At 39.9% G+C, this 20,474-nt stretch overlaps 1 long non-coding RNA gene across 8 annotated transcripts in view; it reads right to left on the bottom strand.

The window, feature by feature from the left end:
• LOC134932344 (uncharacterized) overlaps positions 1 to 12,607 on the bottom strand; it is a 65,943-nt gene extending 53,336 nt beyond the window's left edge. For 5 of the 8 annotated variants that reach the window (XR_010179314.1, XR_010179313.1, XR_010179319.1 and 2 more), the window contains exons 1-3: positions 12,380 to 12,607; positions 11,748 to 11,805; positions 8,416 to 8,481 (exon numbers count right to left, since the gene is read on the bottom strand). This is a non-coding gene — a long non-coding RNA (uncharacterized LOC134932344). Of the gene's footprint in view, positions 1 to 2,886; positions 2,952 to 8,411; positions 8,482 to 11,747; positions 11,806 to 12,379 lie in introns of all 8 variants that reach the window. The other 3 variants (XR_010179315.1, XR_010179317.1, XR_010179316.1) reach the window with 2 other exon arrangements.
• Between the last annotated feature and the right edge of the window lie 7,867 nt (positions 12,608 to 20,474).

Genomic DNA, 20,474 nt, shown 5'->3' with positions numbered 1-20,474 from the left:
TATCTGTGCAGCATTTTTGTGAGCAGTATATATAGTATTACAGTGCAGCATTTTGGTGACCCAACAGTATATAGTTGTGTACAGTAGGCCATTGCTGTATCTTGCAGCTCTGTGTCACTGCAAGTATCCATTCCATATCTGTGCAGCATTTTTGTGAGCAGTATATATAGTATTACAGTGCAGCATTTTGGTGACCCAACAGTATATAGTTGTGTACAGTAGGCCATTGCTGTATCTTGCAGCTCTGTGTCACTGCAAGTATCCATATCTGTGATGCATTATTGTGAGCAGTATATAGTAGGACAGTGCAGCATTTTGGTGACCAGCAGTATACATATATAGTACAGTACAGTAGGCCATTGCTCTATCTTGCAGCTCTATGTCACTTCTAGTATCCTGATCAGTGCTCAATTTCTGCTGCATTGTTGTGACCAGTATGTATACTGTACTGTGCGACTTGTGTTATACTCCTGGTGATTATACATCCTGTAATCTGTACTGAGCGATGTGTGAGATACACCTGGGGATAATACACCCTATATACTGTACTGTGTGATGTGTAAGATACACCTGGGGATTATACACCCTATATTATTATTATTATTATTATTATCCTTTATTTATATGGCACCACAAGGGTTCTGCAGTGCCCAATTACAGAGTACATAAATAATCAAACAGGAAAACAGCAACTTACAGTTGATGACAGTATAGGACAAGTACAGGGTAAATACACATAGTTACATCAGCAGATGACACTGGACTAAGTATCAGGTGGCAGAAGACTGCTGGATGTGGTACAGTTGAAGATTATTAAAGTAAGACAAAGGATAAGCACATGAGGGAAGAGGGCCCTGCTCATGAGAGCTTGCAATCTAAAGGGGAGGGGTAGACAGACATGGGTGACACAGATGGGGTACATAGAGAACGTGAAACAGAGGGTTAGGATGAGATTTGGCTGGGTTTGGTGAAGAAGTGGACCCCCAGAAGGCACAAGTCAATACTTAACATTGCAACATTTTACTGGGCTATGAAGGAGAAAATAAAAATAGGGGAAATAAAAAAAAAAAAAGAATCAATAACTTCTACCGCTTTCAAAAAGGTCAATGGAAGCTGAAATAATGGACAACTACCTCATGGAAGCCAGATACAGTATACCAAACAGTATTTAGCAGAGTTAGGAATGAGTGCTTATGAAATACAGTAACATTTTGTCATAATATTTCAGAAACTGCATGGCTGGTCTTTTGCACTCTTTTGCTCTAATACACCACCTGCTTTAGGATTTATATTCAAAAACATTATGGGGTAAATTTACTATGGTGGGAGATTTTTAGAACTGGTGATGTTGCCCATGGCAACCAATCAGATTCTACTTACCATTTAGCTAGCTGCTTTTAGTAGATAGAGATAATCTGATTGGTTGCTATGGGCAACATCACCAGTTCTAAAAATCTCCCACCTTAGTAAATATACATCTATGTCTCCATAATCCCAAAAACGTCAGTCTTCTTGGAAAGTGGTTTGTTCCTTTGTAAGGGAAAGAGAACAAATGTTTTCAAAGAAACGGTTTCTCAATTTCTTTTTCCTCTGGGAAGGGATTGTGGATTTGCAGGAATATCTGAGCATTTCTGTAATCAGAAAGCAGCGACTTTCTACAAATGTTTACGAATAATTCCAGTGATTTTGTCATTTCCTTCCAGTGATTTGGACCAATAATACCATTGATTAGAACGAATAATTCCAGTGATTTTGTCATTTTCTTCCAGTGATTTGGACCAATAATACCATTGATTAGAACGAATAATTCCAGTGATTTTGTCATTTTCTTCCATTGATTTGGACCAATAATACCATTGATTAGAACACATAATTCCAGTGATTTTGTCATTTTCTTCCAGTGATTTGGACCAATAATACCATTGATTAGAACTAATAATTCCTGTGATATTGAGGTGTTTGTGTCGCTTAGCTTAGCCATCCAGCGACCACAGTGCACCTCTTTTTCTCTTTTCTTTGCATCATGTGCTGTTTGGGGCCAATTTTTTGTAGTGCCATCCCGTCTGACACTGCAGTGCCACTCCTAGATGGGCCAGGTGTTTGTGCCGCCCTCTTGGGTTGCTTTGCTTAGTCATCCAGCAACCTCTGTGCAAATTTTAGGACTAAAAATAGTATTGTGAGGTGTTCAGAATAGACTGGAAATTAGTGGAAATTGTGGTTATTGAGGTTAATAATACTATAGGATCAAAATTACCCCCAAATTCTATGATTTAAGCTGTTTTTGAGGGGTTTTTGGAAAAAAAACACCCGAATCCAAAACACACCCGAATCCGCCAAAAAATTTTCAGGGAGGTTTTGCCAAAACGCGTCCGAATCCAAAACACGGCCGCGGAACCAAATCCAAAACCAAAACACAAAACCCGAAAAATTTCCGGTGCACATCTCTAACTAAGCACCTGATTTTATTCACACACAGATGGACTGTAGTTGTGGGCAGCTGTTGAAGCCTGTTTTTCAATGCACACCTCCCAACTTTCTAAATTGGGGTCATTGTCTCATGGGTCAGGGGCGTGGCCTCGTGGGCAGTGCCCCAATAATTGGCCATGCCTCCATTTTTGCTGCTGTTGTGGGCATGCAGAGCTCTCTGTGAGCTCCTGGCATGCCCCCTGTCCCTCTCTCACAGCATCTATTCACTGTTGCTCTGCAGTGGGTGAGAGAGGGTCTCCCAAATGCCCTCCCCCACCTCATGACACTGACAGCGGGACAGTCCCAGAAAAATGGTATTGTCCTGCTAAAATCGGGATAGTTGGGAGGCATACTACTGCGAGTATATATTCAACTAATGTGGTTATTGTGCATGTGCAAGCAGAAACCAGTGCCACTTACTGATTTTACACCGACCACCACAACAGTCAGCATTAGTATCTGCGCCTGCACCAGCACCAAGCTATCTGCAAAAGAGTCATATGATAAATGCTTCCCTTGTGCATATGCACAGCTCAGAATCCCACAGAGCTTTTGATTCATAGCCATGACACCCCCATTACACTCCCACAAGTCAGGGTGGTTTCGAGTAATCACTTTACCACCATCCAGTTCCCACCCTTATTTCAGTTGCGTCTGACTCAGAATACAGATGTGTTCTTAAGTAGCACAGATATGACAACTGAAAGTGACTGAACTGCATTGATAGTATACATAGACCACTCAGGCTTGTGACATCTGTACATCTGTGTGGGAGTTCAAATCTGTGCAAATAGGGCTCCGATGAGAGCAACCACCACTTTTCCATACACCAAGTTCAGTTGTGCTTCATCTCTGACTTTGTACATGTGTAAAATCAGTTCATCTGTGGGTAAAGTCATAGCCTAATGTCTATGGTACACTGCCAGTGGCTTTTCACTACATCTGCAATGTTACTAAGGCTGGGTACACACCAGGACAACATACCAATTGTCGGAAAAGTTTCCCTTGGTCCCACACCATGCCAGATTGTCCATGCACACTGTCCAGTGTACTGAATGACAGAACAATCTCTCATTCCATCCTTCATTACACTGCACTGGGTTACACAAAATATCTTCTAGTTGGCCATACAACATGGCCAACCAGAAGATGCTGTGTGCGACCCGCATGAGCGCAATGCTACATAAACACTAGATGATATGCACGATTTGTCGTTCCATTATGACAAATCATGCTGAAATTGCTCTAGAGCGTACCTTGCCTAAGATGCATCTTGTGCCATATGGCTTCAAGGCACTCGAGAACACATCTGTAGGACTGGCATATGCAAATATGCACAAAGTCGCTTCTGTACATAATAACCATTTGCATGTATGATGAGAGATCCGTGTGACTCAGAATCAATCCCTTTATTGGGAGAGACTCTTTTTGGAAGCACTCGCCATGAACCAATCACCGTTAAATATCAAACCTCCCAACCATCCTAATTTTGGCGGCATAGTCCTGCTCATCAGGAACTGTCTCACCATCTTACTCATGGCAGGAAGAAGTGTCTCCTGATGGAAACGGGTGGGGAGGTCTCTCACCCCTGCTCTCTGCATAGCTTTATGCAAGCTGCATCTAAACAATAGAGAGATGGACTGGAGGAAGCCTGGCAACTCAGAAAGCATTCTGAAAAAATGGGGGGGGGGGGGGGGGGGGTGATGTGCGGACATGATCACATATCATGAGGTCATGCCAATACCACAAAGCCGCAAGTCAAAGGAGCAAGAACAAAGAGCCTAATTAAAAGTTGATTGCAGCAGCAAATCTGTTAGCAGTTGGTCGAAACCATGTGCACTGTGGGGGGGGGGGGGGGCAGAATTAACGTGCAGAGAGAGTTACAGTAAATTTGGGTGGGGTGTGTTCAAACTGAAATTTAAATTGCAGTGTAAAAATAAAGCAGCCAGTATTTACCCTGCACAGAAACAAAATAACCCACCCAAATCTAACTCTCTCTGCATATGTTATATCTGCCACACCTGCAGTGCACATGGTTTTGCCCAACTGCTAAAAAAATTGCTGTTGCAATCAACCCTGAATTACCCCCAAAGTACAGCTCCCTTCCTCCTAACTGCTGGGAGGTACTGTATAAAATAGCTCAGATAAATTGAATTCAATGTGATTTGCTATTTTTCTGTGAAAAACCACAATAAATAATAAACAGGTCCTTAATACACAATACGACTGGATTCACTCACAATTTTGCAGAATTGAGCAGCTAGTTTTAGATACAGATATGATTTTTTTTGGAACAACTTTTAAGTGTTTTTATTTTGTCAGAAAAGTAGTGGTTGTATATGTACCTGATTTTTAAAGCCATCATCTAATCCTGATTGGCTCAACTTAATGGATATGGTACAGAGGTTTCTAGTATAAATATGATAACAAAGTCTCCAGAATACTGTTAATGTACCTTATTATTTTTTTACACTCTTCCTTGGCACACAACTATATACTGTACCCAACTGTCAATTATCTTTGTGATTGTTCTTACTAAGAAGGGGGTCCAGTTTTCTCTTTATTTTCTTTTTCCTAAGTCTGAGTATCACTACGTTGAGGGGATCCACATGCCCCTCCCCCCCACCCCCCCTCCTATATTGCTACCAGCCCCAACTGTAATATGTAATGTGAGTTCTGGTTAGTATAAAATCAGGGGGACCCACTGATTGCCCCCATTGAGGAGCCTGTACCATAAAAAAAAAGTCAGGATGAATTTAGTAGTTTATTATGTATACCAGCATGAATGGTGTAATGGTTTGCTTTACAGCACTGAGGTCATGAAATCGTTTCCCGCCATGGCATAACTGTGTGGAGTTTGTGTATTCTCCCCGTGCATGCATGTGTTTTCTCTGGGTACTCCAGTTACCTCTCACAATCCAAAAATATTCTGGTAGGTTTATTGGAGCCCAACAAAAAATAACTCTGCCTTGTGCATGTAGTGTGTTTAGGGCAGACTAAATGGGCCAAGTGATTCTTATCTGCAGTCAAATTTCATTTCTATGTCAGTGATGGAATTACTGTATGTTTCAGAAACATTCTTTTTACTATATTTTTATTGTTTTTCTTATTTCCTTAGTCACTTGTCATGTTCTGTTTGTTAGAAGTGGACAGTGCTACTGCGCAATCTCCAATATGACTTCTCTGGAGATGATGCTTTATTCCCTTACCATGACTGCCGCCAGCACTATTACTGCACGTGCTTAGCAACATCTTGTTACTGTGTACTGTATGAATGACATAGTGTGAGATGGACATCTTTAGCTCCTGAGACAGCGATGCTGTTACCCACATTGACCACTGTTCCAGCACCTCCACCACTACCACATCCTAGAGACAATCTGAACCCTACTACGCTTCATGCTCTTCCTCTCGCAGTGTAACACTGAGTATGGCTGTACTACCGCTTGCCCAATAAATTACACTGACTTGGTTCATGGGTCATCTTGCAATGTGCTGGTGTGTACATTTAACTATGCTAAAACCACCACCCGTACACTCATTTTCAAAACTTTTCAATTCGCTCACCCCACTGGAGTTCTAACCTTGCTTATTATCATGGCCTCAGCAGCACATGCAGTGAAGAACAGGGCAGCTTTCTTCATTTGGAATTCCACTCTACTGACCAGGCTGGAATTGGTATCACAGCGACAGGTAGCATCCAAACTGCAGGTGTCTCTCGTATAGTGTGAACAGCACAGCCTGCTATAGGTTCATGCTAGTTGTACTTTTTAAAAGGGACCCATATCCCTGGATTAGTAGAAACCATGACAAACTATAGCAGTGGTGCTAGTTTTTTATTTTAGTTGAGGAGGGGTTACAGGGCAGTCACTATCATCATTAATTGATACTGATGAATGTTATATCTTTACGCGAGCTGCATTAGGATACAGTTACAGTGTATCTTGCTACTACCACAGCTATATGCTATATTTGAGTTTTTTGTATCCTACGATATATGGAATTTAGAATACAGGTTAGACAGATGTTTTAACAACTGTAATTTTATGCTTACGTACATGATGCAAAATTAGGAAACAGGAAAATAAATAAATAAATAATGTAGGTACTGACATTTTTGAGTTATAAGGGTAACATAGTTGGAAGGTGGGAAATGATAATGATGGAGACATGGAAATGAAAGTAACATGATGAAAAAAGGTGATAAATTATGGTAATTGAGAAGGAATGGAAAATGATGTCATGTGAATGCCATTGATTGCATACAAATCAAAGGAAACAATAGCAATGAAGGTATAAATGCAAAATATAAGGTGGTGATATTAGCGTTAAGCATAATTTGTAAGTATGTTCAGGAATTTATTGAGATATAAAATCTATTTAATTGTACCATATACTGTGTGCGGTTACTTTTTATTTTGTTGTGTAACTGCATCCTTCTCCATTCCCTCTGTTCAGCAGCATGGCGCAACTTTAAATGCTACATGCTTACATACTGTACCTGCATAAATGTTGTGGATTTTTTTTTTACACTCTTTGCAACTTCTGTAATTATGGAAACAATTGTTGCAATGTAGAGTTTATTTCTATGCCTACAGATGTTGCGAAGGAGAGTCAAACATTTTCAACTAGTGATGGACAAATTGATTTAGCTAATTCCAAAAATTCATTAACTTCATAGAGATTTCAATGAAAATAATTAATTTTGCCTGAAGAATTGGACCAGTCAGAGTGTATAGAATATACAGAAACTAATCAACAATGATCAAGAAATGTAACATGTCTAAAGCCTAAAAAAAAGCACCCAGGCACTCTAGAATGCATAGAAAGTAGGGATGGCCATCAGTGTGCTCATCATCGATGGTTAGAATTAATGGTGAAACAGTAAATGAACATTGATGGTCGCAAACCATGCAATGGAGGACCAGCAATGGTTACTTTTAACCACCAATGGTCATCCCTGCTGCGTCACTGACTGGCCGTGGGCCAATCAGAACCTGGGTTTGGGGTTTCACATGTGTCGGGCGTGAGCTAGATTTTATCTCCCACTACTAATTATGGGAAGAAAAATAGCATCGGTGGGCTCTGTATCATTGATGGTGGAGAAACATTGGTTCTCAGACATTGATGGCAAAACTATCTAATACTGTACTGCCATTAGTCCATTGATGGTTTGTAACTACCGATGGTCGATGGCCAAACCTAAAAATGTATGTGCTCAACCACACAAAGTGCTGCTACGATATTAGTAAACAGACCACCAACCAAGTATAATAAAAACATTTTATAGATATAAAACATAAAAAATAGTGATTAGCATCTCATGATAGAAAAAATACACTTACAGTATAGCAAACAGCTGATGAATATGAAACAGGAAAATCCTCAGAGGTGGATGCTGCTGGTCCACATTTGAGTTTATTGACGGAGATGCAGGAGCGATAATATGCAAAATGTTAGTGTCAGTGTTCCCTTTGTGTAGATGCCTGCATCTGAATGTATAAGTACTCAGACTCTCACTTTCTGCACCTCTGCATGCAGTAGCACCACATGAGTTTTTAGACATACACCATTGGCACACTATTGCATATATTATCACCACTTGCACCTGCCTATTCCTGCCCTGTGCTGACCAGTTTGGGGCTGATTGCCCCACTCTTCTGATGCACTGTACCACTCTAAGTGTCCTAAAGTGGTACAATGCATCAGAATTTGTGGCCAGAATGTCAATAGGGGATGCCGGCTGGCATTGTAGCAGTGAAACTGGCTGATCGGAACTCTGCTAGCCAGATGAAGTGGCAGCAAGGGTGTCGCCTCCAAGGCACTTCACCCATTATAAAGTACTCTTGTGCATCAAAAACTGAGCAAGAATTGATAGAAATTATGCTGGTATATTTCAAAACCAAAAATATTTCCAGCTTAGATGCTGACACCCAAACTTTTACCTACAGTAGCTTGTTGGCTCTGTGTTGTGCTGCTATTCCAAGAGATTGTAGGTAGGTTGGGTGAAGTGACCTGGGATCAAACAAATCAAAACAATGAATCAAATCATGATTTAAAATAAGAAATACAAATCAATGTAATTCATGGCAGCATGGCAACAGCCATTTATACATTTTCATGCACAAAACATTAGCTATAACCAGTGGCAGGCTGGCAACTTTGTGCCCGAGGGCAGACGCAAACATGTGGCCTGGCTTTTCTACTAGCACATGAATGGATTTATAACAGCACTTGTTGCTATTTTTTACATATTATGGGCATGATTCTGGGTATTTACCAGTCACGTCTGCAACTTTATGCTAATGATGCTACAAAGCCCTTCCCTGATGTGTCCAAATGTGTATGGACTAAGCAGGGCTGGCGACAGGGGGGGGGGGGGGTCAAAGGGGACACCTATACCGGGCCCCAAGAATCAGAGGGGCCCCAAGAATACGCCACTTAATGCTTAGCAGGGATGTGAGCCATCTTGTCCAAAAAGGTAATTGAGCTGTAGGTGGTGTGGGCGCAGCCTCAGAGTGACAGGAACCTCTCTTCAGATGCACCATAGGTAGCACCATTGAAACTTGCACCAGCCCTATGGCATGTGCAGATTATCCATCTGAGTATGGCCTCCTATGTGAATGAATCCGCGTGACAATCACAGCCACTATCAGCAACACATGCCTGTGGCACTCCCATAGCGTGTAACATCTCCATGGGCCTGATTATCCACGCCCTGTTACCTCCCTGTCACCGCCCAGGAACACCCCATACAATTCCAATAGATTTCTGCTACCATGCATCTAAATCTAAAAGTCAGGATAGAGTCATGCACAGACACAAACCATTGCTTCACTGCTCTGACATCCACCATTACATTCAACCCAATATCAGGCCCTATGTGTCCCTACTTTGAGTGCCATCTAATGTGGAAATTTCTGTCACATATTATAAACAATCCCCCCACACATAAGTTATACCAGGCTGAAGAAGGTCTGTTCCGTCTCCTCATTGCGCACACAGTGGAAGCCTGTGCATGTGCCCCAGTATCTCCAACTGCGAGAGACATCGGTTAGACCCTAGCTTGGTGACTGACACACACATACGTATAATAACCAACAAGCAACCCACACACATGATTTACGCCAGATTGACATATGAGCTGGGATGTAATGAAGTCCATGTTCGGCGGCCATGCTGTTTGCCAGTCGAATGCGAACAATTTTTAAAGGGGCAATCATTTACAAGGGATAATTTAGCCTTGCAAATAATTGCCCCTTTTAAAAAAATAGGCCAAGCTCGTCCGGCAACCTGCACAGTCGCTGAACTCGAACTTCATTACCTCCCGATCATACTGTAATATGTAAACGCATTTTATTTATATGTTATTTCAGGTCTGTCCTGTCTCCTCAATGTGCACACCGTGTAGACGGGGCGTGTTCCCCAGTAGCTCACACTGTGAGGGAGGCTCAATACACCCTAGCTGGTTGCCGGAAAAAATGAGGATCCTGCAATCAGAACAGACTAAGGGGCTAATTCAGACCTGATCGCTGCTGTGCGTTTTTGCACAGTGGCCAATCAGGTCTGAACTGCGCATGCACATGCGCCGCAGTGTGCATGTGCATGCCAGAGAAGCGATTGGCATCTCAGACCAGCGATCAACTCTGCCTGATTGACAGGCATAGGCATTCGCTGGGCGGGAGGGGGCGAGCCATTAGGCCACCATTTTGGGGGTGCGGTCTGGGCAACGCAGGCGTGCCAGTACCATGTGGAGGGTGGACCACGGCAGCTGCGTGACATCACACGCAGCCGCTGCGACCCAGGACACTGCAAAAAGTGCAGTGAGGGGAGGACCAGATATGCGGGGCGGACTAGCCCTGTGCTGGGCGTCCCCCCTCATGTCAGGGTGGCTGATCGTAGCTGTGCAAAATTTTGCATGGTTACAATCAGGCCTGAATTAGCCCCTGAGTATGAGAGCTCAAGGGTAGAGGGGATGTGTGTTCAGAATGGAGTGGTATGGGGTGAGCAGAACAGCAGAGCAGAGGGTGGAATGGGGTGGGGGGACTGGGGTGATCAGGCACAATATACTAGTACTACAGAGAAAGAGATGGCTCCCAGCAGCTCCATCATTTGACGTGGTGGTAACTGGTGTAAGTATAATTGTGCTACCTACTGTAAATATGTTACTTGTGTCGAGTTTGTCACCAGTGCACAACTTGTGCCATATTTTGAGTTGAGCGCTTCTCATAGTAAGTTCTGTATAATAGGGCACTGTGAAGAAAGACAGCCAAGACCCATATAAATTATACTGATTATGCATAGGGTTACCACATTTTCAGTTTCAGATTCCTGGATGGGGATCATGACCAAAACTCCAGTAGGGCTTTATAAACTTTTTTCCCTCAGATTTCAGGCTCCCCATGTACTTTATATGCCATCAGACCCTCCATATGCCACTTTATATGCCTTGGAGCCCCCTCATGCTGTTATATGCCAGCCCAAAGCCTCATCATGTCCATAATGGTATGCAATGAAGGGAACAAGGGAGACTTACTGGAGCAGGTGAAGTAAGACCGTCAGAGCAGGAAGGTGTGGATGGAGCAGGAAAGGTGGGACAATGCAGAGAAGGCTGGTAGATGTTATAAATCTGTACACTGCCAATCCAGAACTGCTAATTTTCGGACACATAGTGTATACTGATTTCTGGACCGTCTTCAGCAATCCCGGCAAGGTGGCTAAGCTACTTATGCATATCTTTAAGGTACTCTTTTAGGAAACATATCTTTGCACATTTCATTAGGCATGGTACAAGTTGATGAAGATTACTTCATTTTGTGCTAGAAGTGTCTATTCATTAATATGCGCAAATCAAAATTGAGCTGCAGAAATGTAAGTGTATGGGCGGGAGTTCTGCCGATGTGTGGGATTCCGGCCAAACTTGGACATTTTTTTGAAGGAGCAATCACTTAGAAGGCATGGCTTTGCCTTGTAAGTGATTGCCTCTTTAAAAAAACATCCCAGTTCACCCGGAATCCCACACGTCGGCCTAACTCGGGCGGCATTACATCCCACCCAATGGGGGTTGCTCAAGTTTGTTTTCAAACAAAAAAACTTAGCAATTGGGCAAAACCATGGGGGTCATTCCGAGTTGATCACTTGCTAGCTACTTTTTGCAGCCGTGCAAACACATAGTCGCTGCCCACTGGGGAGTGTATTTTTGCTTTGCAAGTGTGCGATCGCATGGGCAGCCGAGCGGGACGAAAAAGTTTTTTACAGTTTCAGAGTAGGTCTGAACTTACTCAGCCCTTGCGATCACTTCAGCCTGTTTGGTCCCGGAATTGACGTCAGACACCCATCCTGCAAACAGTTGTACAAAGAGATAGTTCAGCGCATCCATAGCTTATCATAATTTTCATTGAAATTTTCATAAGAAATTCTAAAAGTGGTCTATATAGAGGCGTACATTTATAAAAAAGCAAATTCAAAGAGTCTAATATAAAAGGGTATATAAAGTTTATTTATAAATAAAGGCAATAATTATTACAAAATTGGTAAAATAAAGTACCGGTACAATGACTTCAACACATATAACACATAAAAACAATACAAGACATACAGACAAAAAACACAAAAATCCTGTGGGTACACTGAAAAAGCGATTTACCCCACTGGGAATAGTGTAATTTAAATGGGCTGGAATTGTACTTGACACTTAATAACTCAATGTCCTGATTGAATGAAAAGTCTTATTTTTCTTCAGCTAGAGTAGCCCAGTAATATTGGTTTTATATATGCAAAGAGTCAATGTAGCTGCTTATTAGCTGATGTTACTTTCCTTACACTTGTTACTGTTGCACAGTTTCTGCTCCTGCTAATGCATTCAAATTTTGCACAAAATCACTGGCTGAATGAGGCAATGGATGAATCCTACCTTTTCACAGTGGGGAACAAAGTTCCTAAACGGAACAAAGGATTGCTCAGTCCCGGTTTTAGCCGCGGTATAGCGGTGGTGTTCGTCTGCCAGCAGACGTCCCGACTCCCCGTCGCTTGCTTCCAGGTGACCGTATGGCGCGGCTCTAGCGGCTTGCTTCTGGACGGCTGGACGGAGCGGGATCCATTGCTCTACTATCAACGTGTTGCACCTTGCAAAAAGGCTTCGTCAGGATTGTGGAATAATGGATTTGACAACCCAGCGCTATTTAAATGATTTCCATGGACTTGATTGTCTCTTTCCGCCCTCAATGCAAATGGAACTAGTGGCCTCCTTGCCCTTAGTGTACATATATTCAGGTGTATATAGAAAACGGGACAGGAACAAACAACAAAAAAAACAAAAAAACAAAACAAAAAAACACACATCTATAGGAGAAAGCATAATAATATATATTTAAAAATATATATAATATATATAAAAATATATATAAATGAATATAGCAGATCACGGAGTCTATAATGCTGTATATTTGATTGTGTTGAATTATTTATTATTTATTATTTATTTATTAGTGATATCTGCTTAAGTTTTGAAATGTACTATACTAATTTTTAGAAAATGAAAGGGTTTACTTCTTATCCACGATGTTTATCATTTATTTTTATTTTTATTTTTCCTACAAATAAATAATGGTATTTCTTGTTCCATACGGCACACAGACTGCAGGTATATTAAGTTAATATTTTAAGATAATATTCTTTAGAAACATCTAAAGAGTATAATTAAACTCATAAAAAGGCACAAATGAAGAGTTTAGCAATTGTTTAACAAATACAATTGTCATTTCTTATAAAAATATATAAATGACCGATATATGTGGGCAATAAATAAACTAACAGAAGATAATAGAATATACAGTTTTGAAATCCGAAATGGGTATAGTGGTTGTAATTAATTTTTATTAAAGCACCTAGATAAGTATATTACAGCCCTATATCTTTAAGGTGCTGATGTTCAGAAAGGATGTTATTTTAATAGCAGATTATTGCTTTTATCTTAGAAAGGGTATAATTTCCATATCCAGGTTCAGTCCCCTAGGTGCCATAGTGCCCATCTCGTATATCATCTTTGTCTCTTCTTTTGAGAGAATGTCTTCCATGTTTCCACCCCTCATGGGTCTTCTAATCTGCTTCCGTCCAATAAATTGTAACAGACCTTGATCCGAGTTATGTATTTCCTTGAAATGTATCGGTATACTGTGATTTGTGCGTTCATTTTTAATATTACATAGATGCTCCTGGATCAGAATATGTAATTTTCTTTTTGTTTTGCCAATGTACTGTAGACCACATGGGCACCACAGCATATAGATAACTCCAGAAGTATGGCAACTCAATCTCTTGTTGATGGTAAACACTTTCTTATTAGAAGTGGAAGTGATTGTCTTGATTACTCTTGCTGAGTTATGTCTGGTCTTCTTGAAAGCTGTACAAATATTACAACGTGAAAAACCCTGATTGTTCAATATTTTCTCCGTTTTGGTTGTCATGAAGTGGCTCCTAACTAAAGAGGTCTTGAGGGTGGGTGCTCTTCTATATACCAGTCGAGGGTGAATGGGAATTTCATCTTTAAGGTCTACATCTGTCTTTAGAATATGCCAATGTCGCTGGAGACTATTTTCCAGGAGTTTACTTTGGGCTGAGTAGTCGGATATGAAGATTACATATTTTGGGCCTTCTACTTCTTTCACTTTATATTTCAAAAGGTCTTTTCTCTTCATTTTACTGATTTCCTTTTTCTCATTCTCAGGGTTTGTCATATTATAATGTTTTGCCTTGAAATTTTCCAACATGATTGATGATTGCTGTTAGAAATCAATTGCTCTAGAGCAATTTCTCCTTAACCTTTTAAACTGGCCTCCAGGGATATTGGTTATCCAGTTTTTGTGATGGTTACTTCGTGCACTCAAGTAGCTGTTGCAGTCTGTTGGTTTCGTATATGTTCTTGTCTCAAATCTATTCTCGTCCACAAAAACAGTTAAATCCAAGAAGTTTATTGATGTTCTGCTCGTACTGTAGGTGAATTCTAAATTGATCACATTTTCATTTAATTGATTCAAGAAAGTGTCCAGGTCTTCCTGTGTACCTTTCCAAATAATTATTATGTCGTCAATAAATCTCACCCACAATTTGAGATTGTTCTCTAGGGAGGTGTTTTTCCAAATTGTATTTCTCTCCCTTTCTGCTAAAAAAAGGTTTGCATATGACGGCGCAAATTTACTGCCCATAGCAGTTCCCTTTATCTGCACATAGAAATCATCACCGAATTGGAAATAATTGTGCTGTAATATGAAGAACATCGATTGCACCAGAAATTGTATTTGTTAATTTTTAAGGTTGGTGTCCTCTTGCAATCTTCTCTTTACATGTCTACATCCATCCTCATGTTGTATACAGGTGTATAAGAACTTGATGTCACAGGTGGCCATGATGAAATCTTCTTCCCATTTTATTTCTTTTATCATATTTATTATGTGTGTAGTATCTTTTAAGTAGCTTCTCTGTTTAGCTACTACTGGTTGTAGGTATTTATCCACACATCCTGAAAGGTTAGATGTTAGAGACCTTATGCCCACAATAATAGGCCTTCCAGGCGGGTTCTTCATATCCTTATGGATCTTCGGTAGGTGGTAAAAAAACGGCATGATAGGATTCTTCTGATTCAAAAACTCGAACTCTTTTTTATCCAGGATACCACTTATCAGGCCTTCCTTCAGTAATATTGTCAGTTTTTCTGTATATCCAATTGTTGGATTTGCTTTTAGCTTCTGATATGTTGTTGTGTCTTTCAGTTGGTTCATAGCCTCATTCACATACATCATCTTATCCATGATTACTATTCCCCCACCATTATCAGCTGGTTTAATAACTATATCAGGATTCTTACTAAGCGATTTTAGGGCTTCTTTTTCCTCTTTGGAGATATTCCATTTTTTACTTGGTATTTTCATTGGCATACTCTCTATATCCATCTCTACTAATTTCTGGAATGTTTTTATCGAATGACTCTTAAGGTGTTGTGGATAGAATGAAGAGGGCTCTTTTAATCCTGAATGTATGAAGGTCTCTTCAGATTGTTCTGTTTGGCTTGATCCTGTCTGATGGTTCTTATGAAATTTTTTCAAAGTTAATTTTCTAATGAACTTTTGCAGGTCAATTAAGGTGTTAAATTTGTTAAGTTTGTTAGTGGGGGCAAACTTTAGCCCTTTTTGCAAGATCTTTACTTCTATGTTGGTAAGTTCATGACTACTTAGGTTGAAGATGCCTTCTGTTGACGTCTTTTTTCGTTTTTCTTTCTCTTGTTGTTGTTCCTTTTTGCGATTGTTCCTAATCCCTCCCCGCTTTCCTCGATTATATTTGAACTTCGCTGTCTTCTCTTTCTCTTCCCCTTGTCTTGTTAGGAGGATAACTGCTTCGGTATTGCTCCTTGCTCCATCAGGTAGTGTTCCTTGTGGGCGATACCTAAAAAAGCACCCATATACTCATCAGCATCTTCATACTCTTCATCATATTTTTCCTCTCTCGGCCTTCTTGTATTGGTAGGATGTTCTAATTTGTCAGTTAATCTATTCATCAGGGTGTTTGCTGACATATTGATATCTTCTCGAACATCCTGTCTCCCTTGATTAAAGCTTCGTCTAAGGGTCTGTTCATCTGGATAATGTATGGACGTGGTCTTTTCTTCATTTCTCCAATCCTTCTTTTTTCTTGCATCAAGGTTCCTACCCTGTATAGGATAGGCTGTATTTCTGTATGGATAATGTTTAATGTTGTTTCTTTCTATTCCAAATTTGTTCTGTTGATACTTGTCTATGTTCCTCTGGATATCTCTGGTCATTCCGTCTTGCCTCCAATGTTGCAAAGATTCCTGTTGGTATCGGCCTTGTCTTCTTGACTCATATTCTATATCATATCTGGTATTATTTGAGGCATAATTCCTCCGGTTCCCTTGTTCCTCTCTATTGTGATGTTGTACAGAATCTTTTTTTCCAATTCCTATAATCATACTGATAATCTTCCAAGTCCCTATTTAATTTCCGTTTCTTCTGTTCGATTGTTTCTTCTTCGATTCTTCTTATTTTATTTTTAGTAAGGGTATCTAGTTTCTTGAAGTCTTCCAGATTTCTTAGAGGCTCTATCCTCTTTCTGATTTTTTCGATGCTTTCTTCAATTTTTTCCAATGAAAGTTCTCTATCCTCTATAATTAACTTCATAAGATCATTGGAACAGGAATCAAGTGTTGCATTCCACCTGTCCAAAAATGTATTATCATTTGACAAAAAAGTAGTTTTTTTCAGAATACGTAGACCCCTCGGGATCATCTTCTGATCCAAATATTTGCTCAGGGTAGTGCTTTCCCACCATTGCTTTATCTCAGTTATTTCTAATTTTTCTAATGTTTGGTATAGTGTACAGAAATTTTCCTCTGATACCGGAGCTGTTCTATTCTCTCACTGCCTCTGCCAGTACTAAATGTTTCCAAGTGTTTATATTTTTCTTCCCTATTATATGCCATGATTAGACTTTTCAAATATAGGGTGGTGATATATTTATGGGAATAAAAAAGCTGCTGTTCTACAGGTAGTGTAAGATACAGTAGATATTGTTCGAAAGAACTGCGCTAATTAATACCACATAAGTTATGTTTAGCTGGTTGCTGCTGATATACTATTGGTAGGTGTACTACAGAACACCTACTCTAGAGAGAATACAGTTGTACAAAGAGATAGTTCAGCGCATCCCTAGCTTATCATAATTTTCATTGAAATTTTCATAAGAAATTCTAAAAGTGGTCTATATAGAGGCATACATTTATAAAAAAGCAAATTCAAAGAGTCTAATATAAAACAGTATATAAAGATTATTTATAAATAAAGACAATAATTATTAAAAAATTGGTAAAATAAAGTACCGGTACAATGTTCACCCGGAATCCCACACGTCGGCCTAACTCGGGCGGCATTACATCCCACCCAATGGGGGTTGCTCAAGTTTGTTTTCAAACAAAAAAACTTAGCAATTGGGCAAAACCATGGGGGTCATTCCGAGTTGATCACTCGCTAGCTACTTTTTGCAGCCGTGCAAACACATAGTCGCTGCCCACTGGGGAGTGTATTTTTGCTTTGCAAGTGTGCGATCGCATGGGCAGCCGAGCGGGACGAAAAAGTTTTTTACAGTTTCAGAGTAGGTTTGAACTTACTCAGCCCTTGCGATCACTTCAGCCTGTTTGGTCCCGGTATTGACGTCAGACACCCATCCTGCAAACAGTTGTACAAAGAGATAGTTCAGCGCATCCATAGCTTATCATAATTTTCATTGAAATTTTCATAAGAAATTCTAAAAGTGGTCTATATAGAGGCGTACATTTATAAAAAAGCAAATTCAAAGAGTCTAATATAAAAGGGTATATAAAGTTTATTTATAAATAAAGGCAATAATTATTACAAAATTGGTAAAATAAAGTACCGGTACAATGACTTCAACACATATAACACATAAAAACAATACAAGACATACAGACAAAAAACACAAAAATCCTGTGGGTACACTGAAAAAGCGATTTACCCCTCTGGGAATAGTGTAATTTAAATGGGCTGGAATTGTACTTGCCACTTAATAACTCAATGTCCTGATTGAATGAAAAGTCTTATTTTTCTTCAGCTAGAGTAGCCCAGTAATATTGGTTTTATATATGCAAAGAGTAAATGTAGCTGCTTATTAGCTGATGTTACTTTCCTTACACTTGTTACTGTTGCACAGTTTCTGCTCCTGCTGATGCATTCAAATTTTGCACAAAATCACTGGCTGAATGAGGCAATGGATGAATCCTACCTTTTCACAGTGGGGAACAAAGTTCCTAAACGGAACAAAGGATTGCTCAGTCCCGGTTTTAGCCGCGGTATAGCGGTGGTGTTCATCTGCCGACAGACGTCCCGACTCCCCGTCGCTTGCTTCCAGGTGACCGTATGGCGCGGCTCTAGCGGCTTGCTTCTGGACGGCTGGACAGAGCGGGATCCGTTGCTCCACGGTCGACGCATTTCACCTTGCAAAAAGGCTTCGTCAGGATTGTGGAATAATGGATTTGACAACCCAGCGCTATTTAAATGATTTCCATGGACTTGATTGTCTCTTTCCACCCTCAATGCAAATGGAACTAGTGGCCTCCTTGCCCTTAGTGTACATATATTCAGGTGTATGTAGAAAATGGGACAGGAACAAACAACAAAACAAAACAAAAAAACAAAAAACCACACATCTATAGGAGAAAGCATAATAATATATATTTAAAAATATATATAATATATATAAAAATATATATAAATGAATATAGCAGCTCACGGAGTCTATAATGCTGTATATTTGATTGTGTTGAATTATTTATTATTTAATATTTATTTATTTATTTATTAGTGATATCTGCTTGGAAGATTATCAGTATGATTATAGGAATTGGAAAAAAGATTCTGTACAACATCACAATAGAGAGGAACAAGGGAACCGGAGGAATTATGCCTCAAATAATACCAGATATGATATAGAATATGAGTCAAGAAGACAAGGCCAATACCAACAGGAATTTTTGCAACATGGGAGGCAAGATGGAATGACCAGAGATAGCCAGAGGAACATAGACAGGTATCAACAGAACAAATTTGGAATAGAAAGAAACAACATTAAACATTATCCATACAGAAATACAGCCTATCCTATACAAGGCAGGAACCTTGATGCAAGAAAAAAGAAGGATTCGAGAAATGAAGAAAGACCACGTCCGTACCTTATCCAGATGAACAGACCCTTAGACGAAGCTTTAATCAAGGGAGACAGGATGTTCGAGAAGAGATCAATATGTCAGCAAACACCCTGATGAATAGATTAACGGACAAATTAGAACATCCTACCAATACAAGAAGGCCGAGAGAGGAAAAAGATGATGAAGAGTATGAAGATGCTGATGAGTATATGGATACTTTTTTAGGTATGGCCCAAAAGGAACACTACCTGATGGAGCAAGGAGCAATACCGAAGCAGTTATCCTCCCAACAAGACAAGGGGAAGAGAAAGAGAAGACAGCGAAGTTCAAGTATAAGTGAGGAAAGCGGGGAGGGATTAGGAACAATCGCAAAAAGGAACATCAACAAGAGAAAGAAAAACGAAAAAAGACGTCAACAGAAGGCATCTTCAACCTAAGTAGTCATGAACTTACCAACATAGAAGTAAAGATCTTGCAAAAAGGGCTAAAGTTTGCCCCCACTAACAAACTTAACAAATTTAACACTTTCATTGACCTGCAAAAGTTCATTAGAAAATTAACTTTGAAAAAATTTCATAAGAACTATCAGACAGGATCGAGCCAAACAGAACAATCTGAAGAGACCTTCATACATTCAGGATTAAAAGAGCCCTCTTCATTCTATCCACAACACCTTAAGAGTCATTCGATAAAAACATTCCAGAAATTAGTAGAGATGGATATAGAGAGTATGCCAATGAAAATACAAAGTAAAAAATGGAATATCTCCAAAGAGGAAAAAGAAGCCCTAAAATCGCTTAGTAAGAATCCTGAAATAGTTATTTTACCAGCTGATAAGGGTGGGGTAATAGTAATCATGGATAAGATGATGTATGTGAGTGAGGCTATGAACCAACTGAAAGACGCAACAACATATCAGAAGCTAAAAGCAAATCCAACAATTGGATATACAGAAAAACTGACAATATTACTGAAGGAAGGCCTGATAAGTGGTATCCTGGATAAAAAAGAGTTCGAGTTTTTGAATCAGAAGAATCCTATCATGCGTTTTTTACCACCTACCGAAGATCCATAAGGATATGAAGAACCCGCCTGGAAGGCCTATTATTGCGGGCATAAGGTCTCTAACATCTAACCTATCAGGATATGTGGATAAATACCTACAACCAGTAGTAGCTAAACAGAGAAGCTACTTAAAAGATACTACACACATAATAAATATGATAAAAGAAATAAAATGGGAAGAAGATTTCATCATGGCCACCTGTGACATCAAGTC

Source organism: Pseudophryne corroboree, chromosome 6, assembly GCF_028390025.1.
Source record: "Pseudophryne corroboree isolate aPseCor3 chromosome 6, aPseCor3.hap2, whole genome shotgun sequence".
NCBI lineage: Eukaryota > Metazoa > Chordata > Amphibia > Anura > Myobatrachidae > Pseudophryne > Pseudophryne corroboree.
This window is presented reverse-complemented; position numbering and strand designations above follow the sequence as displayed.